At 42.1% G+C, this 6,774-nt stretch overlaps 1 protein-coding gene across 1 annotated transcript in view; it reads left to right on the top strand.

Annotated features, from left to right (window-relative positions):
- The window catches only part of MILR1 (mast cell immunoglobulin like receptor 1), a 32,304-nt gene extending 28,159 nt beyond the window's left edge, over positions 1-4,145 (top strand). Inside the window, exon 10 of the mRNA XM_030800395.1 lies at positions 3,542-4,145. The gene's annotated coding sequence lies outside the window, so the exon portion shown is untranslated. The remainder of the gene's footprint in view (positions 1-3,541) is intronic.
- The last annotated feature ends 2,629 nt before the right edge of the window (positions 4,146-6,774 follow it).

A 6,774-nucleotide genomic window follows, 5' to 3' on the forward strand; every position in this document is an offset into this window, starting at 1 on the left:
AGAAAACCTAGGCAATACCATTCAGGACATAGGCGTGGGCAAGGACTTCATGTCTAAAACACCAAAAGCAATGGCAACAAAAGCCAAAATTGACAAATGGGATCTAATTAAACTAAAGAGCTTCTGCACAGCAAAAGAAACTACCATCAGAGTGAACAGGCAACCTACAGAATGGGAAAAAATTTTTGCAACCTACTCATCTGACAAAGGGCTAATATCCAGAATCTACAATGAACTCAAACAAATTTACAAGAAAAAAACAAACAACCCCATCAAAAAGTGGGCAAAGGACATGAACAGACATTTCTCAAAAGAAGACATTTATGCAGCCAAAAAACACATGAAGAAATGCTCATCATCACTGGCCATCAGAGAAATGCAAATCAAAACCACAGTGAGATACCATCTCACACCAGTTAGAATGGCCATCATTAAAAAAGCAGGAAACAACAGGTGCTGGAGAGGATGTAGAGAAATAGGAACACTTTTACACTGTTGGTGGGACTGTAAACTAGTTCAACCATTGTGGAAGTCAGTGTGGCGATTCCTCAGGGATCTAGAACTAGAAATACCATTTGACCCAGCCATCCCATTACTGGGTATATACCCAAAGGACTATAAATCATGCTGCTATAAAGACACATGCACACGTATGTTTATTGCAGCACTATTCACAATAGCAAAGAGTTGGAACCAACCCAAATGTCCAACAACAATAGACTGGATTAAGAAAATGTGGCACATATACACCATGGAATACTATGCAGCCATAAAAAATGATGAGTTCATGTCCTTTGTAGGGACATGGATGAAACTGGAAAACATCATTCTCAGTAAACTGTCACAAGGACAAAAAACCAAACACCGCATGTTCTCACTCATAGGTGGGAATTGAACAATGAGAACTCATGGACACAGGAAGGGGAACATCACACTCCGGGGACTGTTGTGGGGTGGGGGGAGGGGGAGGGACAGCATTAGGAGATATACCTAATGCTAAATGACGAGTTAATGGGTGTAGGAAATCAACATGGCACATGGATACATATGTAACAAACCTGCACATTGTGCACATGTACCCTAAAACCTAAAGTATAATAAAAAAAAAAAAGAGTTCACAATGAAGAATGCTTTTTCAGATTAAATAAAAAACAGTTCTTTTCTAAAAAAAAAAAAAAAAAAAAAAGAAGTCAAATAATAAATGTGCTGAGAGTCTGAAAAAAAAAAAAAAAAGAAATAATCTTTTTGGTTGATTCTGTGTCCTGCATCCTTGCTAAATTCAATTTTAATACTCTCTATCTGTAGATTTTCTTACAGTCTGGAGACCAGGAAACTACTGTTGTGACTGTTGTGTTGTTGCCTCTGCCACAGCTGCCTCACACCCAGAAACGAGCCCACAGTGGAGGAGAGCTTTGCCACTGCAGACACTTGCTTCTCAGCCACAACATTTTGCTCCAAACCCCAGCCTGGACACCTCATTGGTGGAAGATACTCACATCCCTGATCCCAGGAATACAGTGAATATAATTTTTTCGGTTTCCGACCCCACCAAATAGGAGGAAGGTTAAGATGTGGCATGGAAGAGCTCATTAAAATATCTACCACACTAGCCAAAATATCAAGAATGAGGGTAATATACATTTTAAAGCAAAGACTGAGAAGGTTATCCAATCACACATTCTCACTGAAAGAACTACTAAGAACTAAATGATGTACTTTATGAAGAAGGAAACTGAATACAGAAAAAGTGTGTAGGATTCAAGAAGCATATGAGGAAACATAAATGAGAGAGTTGCATAAGGTTCAGAAACATTATAAATTTATCATTATTTTAAAAATGTGGGCCGGGCATGGTGGCTAATGCCTGTAATCCCAACACTTTGGGAGGCCGAGGCTGATGGATCACTTGAGCACAGGAGATCTGGGCAACATCTCTACTAAATTATCATTATTTTAAAAATGTGGGCATGGTGGCTAATGCCTGTAATCCCAACACTTTGGGAGGCCGAGGCTGATGGATCACTTGAGCACAGGAGATCTGGGCAACCCTGTCTCTACTAAAAAAAAAAAAAAAAATTGGCTAGGTGTGCTGGTGCATGCCTGTAGTCCCAGCTATGCAGGAGGCTGAGGTGTGAGGATCACTTGAGCCTAGGAAGCAGAGGCTGCAGTGAGCTGAGATTGCACCACTGCACTCCAGCCTGGGTGACAGAGCAAAACCCTGTGTCAAAAAGAAAGAAAGAAAAAAAAGGCATGGTATTTGTATATGATTGAACAAGTAGAACAATGGAACGGAAAGTACAGATGTAGTTCTAAATATATACAGTAACTTAGTATAGGATAAATATGGCATCTTAAATCAATGGGGAAAAGATGGATTATTCAACATATTGTAAAAACTTGAGAATCACATTAAAAAAGTTGGACCCCTACCTCATTCTTTACAACAAAATTAATTCTGATAGATGTAGTCACAGAAGAGCTAGAAGAATACGCGGGGGATTTAAAAATAATCTTGAAGTGGGGAGGACGTTTATAGGTATGACTCACAACCCAGAAGACATAAAGGATTGTTAAATTTAATTAGATAAATCATTTAATTAGATGAAACATTTAAAAATTACATTTAGAAATCATAAACTAAATCCAAAGGATAACTAGGGGCCAGGCACAGTGGCTCACATCTGTAATCCCACGGGGCAGGTGGATCACCTGAGGTTGGGAGGTTGAGACCACCCTGGCCAACACGGTGAAACCCCGTCTCTACTAAAAATACAAAAATTAGCTGGTGCGGTGGCACATACCTGTAGTCCCTGCTACTGGGGAGGCTGAGGCATGAGAATTGCTTGAACTTGGGAGGCGGAGGTTGCAGTGAGCCAAGATCGCGCCACTGCATTCCAGCCTGGGCGACAGAGCAAGACTCCATCTCAAAAAAAAAAAAAAAAAAAAAAAAGAATAGGGAGAAAACACCATGATGTGTTGCATAATAACATTTCAGTCATTCATGGACCAGATATAAAACAGGGGTCCCATAAAACTATAATACCATGTTTTTACTGTACCTTTTCTATGTTTAGACACATTTAGATACACAAATACTTACCATTGTGCTACAGTTGCCTAGTGTTCAGTAGCATGCTGTACAGGTTTATCCCTAGGAAGAATAGACTATCCCACACACCCCCCTAGGCGTGTAGCAAGCTATGCCATCTAGGTTTGTGTGAGTACACTCTATGCTGTTCAAACAGTAACCTCCACTGTTAAGCGATGCATGACTGTATTTTGAGCCCAGGTCTCAGATACTGTATGGAGTTTCATAATATTATGAGCTTTTACAAATCATTAAGAGAAAGACCAATAATCCAGTAGAAAACTGGGAAAAGGTGGCATCTGCAGGGTAACACCAGGGCAGCACAGAAATCTTGCTGGGATGAGGAGTTGCAAACATGTGTGGTCGACTTTTTGGCCTTCTGCCTCTTCTACTCTCAGGGATGGGGGATTACGACCTAAAGAAGTTGTCTTTTCTGTGTTGCTTCTCCCTAAGGATTTAAAGGGGAGACCTGGCCAGAGGAATGATCAACAGTGGATTTGTGATGCCTGGAGCTCATTTCCTTCTTTCTCCTTAACTGTCCTGGAAGGAAATGGACTAGTGCCTTACCTCTGACTCTTCCGCAGCACACACCCACCACCAGAGACAGTAACTGAGATCTGCAGTAGCACAGAAACTTACAGGTTAGAAAAATTAGACACCTAAGGATTTCATGACTCCAGACCTGTTTCCTTAGCATAATACCACACCAGTAGGAGAAATACAGCTTACGAAATTTCTTTGTAAATAAATTCTATAAAATTTTGGGTAAAAATTTATCATAAAAAATTATTAAAAGCAATTGGGTTGGAAGGAAGTTCTGTCAAAATACAATCCAGGTGTGCAGTTCTCTGATAAATTTAGCAGTGGTTACTACTGAGGTAGTCTCAAAAAAAAGCATAAGAGGGCTTTAAGGGGTGATGAAAATTTTCTACATTGCCTTTGTGGAGATGGTTATACATTTGTCAATACTCATCAATTTGTATATTTAAAAGAGGTAAATTTATTGTATGTAAATTGTATCTTAATAAAACTGATTAAAACAGACATACAAACCCCAGATGCTCTGCAGTCCTGAATTTGAATGGAAAATATTGGTGTGAACTCATAATTTATTTTTTATTTATTATTATTATTTTGGAGATGGAATCGCATCCTGTTGCCCAGGCTGGAGTGCAGTGGCGCGACCTTGGCTCACTGCAACCTCTGCCTCCCAGGTCCAAGCAATTCTCCTGCTTCAACCTCCCAAGTAGCTGGGATTACAGGCACCTGCTACCATGCCCAGCTAATTTTTTTATTTGTAGAAGAAATGGGGTTTCAGCGTGTTGGCCAGGCTGATCTCGAACTCTTCACCTCAAATGATCCACCCGCCTCAGTCTCCCAAAATGCTGGGATTACAGGCGTGAGCCACTGTGCCCGGCCTTATTTTTAATTTTTTTTGAGACAGGGTCTTGCTCTGTTGCCCAGGCAGGAGTACAGTGGTATGATCCAGGCTTCCTGCAGCTTCAACCCCCTGGGCTCAAGCCGTCCACCCCCATCAGCTCCCCAAGTAGCTGGGACTATAGGCCTGAGCCACTATGCCTGGCTAATTTTCAAAGCTTTTTTTTTTAGAGATGTGGTCTATGTTGCCTAGGCCAGTCTCGAACTCCAGGGCTCAAGTGATCCTCCTGCCTCAGCCTCCCAAAGTATTGGGATTACAGGTGTGAGCCACCACATCTGGCCAATTTTTTTTTTCAGGGAGGAAATACACACTCTCCTATATTTGCTAGCTCTTAATACTGGAAAGGCCTAGAAACAAAGACTGCCTTCTATCAATGAGCATTCCTAGTATCCAAAGTATGGTGTCCACTTTTTTCCAATTAAAAAAGCCCCAGAGCTCCTTGGAATAACATGGAAATATACAATCTCTACAGTAGTTATTAGATAGCAAGGAAATTATCAAAGACTAGTAAGGCGTGTCAAAAAGACTTGAGGCTGGCCAGGCACAGTGGCTCACACTTGTAATTCCAACATTTTGGGAGGCTGAGGCGGGCAGATCACCTGAGGTCAGGAGTTCGAGACCAGCCTGGCCAATATGGTGAAACTTTACTAAAAATACAAAAAATTAACCAGGTGTGGTAGCAGGTGCCTGTAATCCCAGCTACTCAGGAGGCTGAGGCAGAGAGGCTTAAACCCGGGAGGCAGAGGTTGCAGTAGGCCAAGATTGCACCACTGCACTCCATACCATGTAACAGAGCAAGACTGTCTCAAGACAAAAAAAAAAAAAAAGACTTGAGGCCAACTTGAAGAGGTTCCCATTGGCCAAAGATGGGACAATTTGAGCATCAAAAGGAATAACAACTTTAAATAATCTAGCATTTATCCTACCATTCCCATACCTCTAGCTAAGCAAATATTCGGTGAGAAGCTTTTCTTCATAGAAGTACTCTAGCAAACGGCTGGGTGCGGTGGCTCATGCCTGTAATCCCAGCACTTTGGGAGGCCAAGGCAGGCGGATCACCTGAGGTCGGGAGTTCAAGACCAGACTGACCAACATGGAAAAACCCCATCTCTACTAAAAATACAAAATTAGCAGGGCATGGTGGCGCATGCCTGTAATCCCAGCTACTCAGAAAGGCTGAGGCAGGAGAATCACTTGAACCTGGGAGGCGGAGGTTGCAGTGAGCTGAGATTGTGCCATTGTACTCCAGCCTGGGCAACAAGGGCAAAACTCCATCTCAAAAAAAAAAAGTACTCTAGCAAACAAAGAAGGAAGATAGAATATCACCATTTTGCAAGCTTTAATGAACTCACCACTTGAGGTATTAATCAATGGTTGCTGGCAACCCCAAAAAAGAAACAACCAGACACTACTACCACTTCCTTTTTTTTTTTTTTTTTTTTTTGAGATGGCGTCTCACTGTGTCACCCAGGCTGGAGTACAATGGCGCGATCTCAGCTCACTGCAACCTCTGCCTCCTGTGTTCAAGCGATTCTCCTGCCTCAGCCTCCCAAGTAGCTGGGATTACAGGTGCCCGCCACCACGCCCAGCTAATTTTTTGTATTTTTAGTAGTTTCACTGTGTTGGCCAGGCTGGTCTCGAACTCCTGACCTCAGGTAATCCACCTGCCTCGGCCTCCCAAAAGGTTGGGATTACAAGCGTCAGCCACTGGCCAACTCAGTGCTATTCTTATTTCATCTCCCACCACTTAAAAAAGTTTTTTTTAAACAGGAGAATTATAAAGCAAGTCTCAGATACCACAAACGTATGTATCTGTCAGACAAGGATTTTTTTAAAAAGAAAAATATAAACATACTACCATTATCACACCCAAGAAAACTGTAAATAATTCCTTGATATCATGTAGCATTATTTTTTTAATATGATAATAGTGTGGTTATTAACAAAAGATCCTTAAATAAAATATTTCCAGATTAAATGGTATCTGCTATCTGCCTTGAAATAATATTCAGGCCAGGCGCAGTGGCTCACGCTTGTAATCCCAGCACTTTGGGAGGCCGAGGCGGGCGGATCGCGAGGTCAGGAGATCGAGACCACGGTGAAACCCCGTCTCTACTAAAAATACAAAAAATTAGCCGGGCGTGGTGGCGGGCGCCTGTAGTCCCAGCTACTCGGAGAGGCTGAGGCAGGAGAATGGCGTGAACCCGGGAGGCGGAGCCTGCAGTGAGCCGAGATCGCGCCACTGCAC

Source organism: Nomascus leucogenys, chromosome 19, assembly GCF_006542625.1.
Source record: "Nomascus leucogenys isolate Asia chromosome 19, Asia_NLE_v1, whole genome shotgun sequence".
Classification (NCBI taxonomy): domain Eukaryota; kingdom Metazoa; phylum Chordata; class Mammalia; order Primates; family Hylobatidae; genus Nomascus; species Nomascus leucogenys.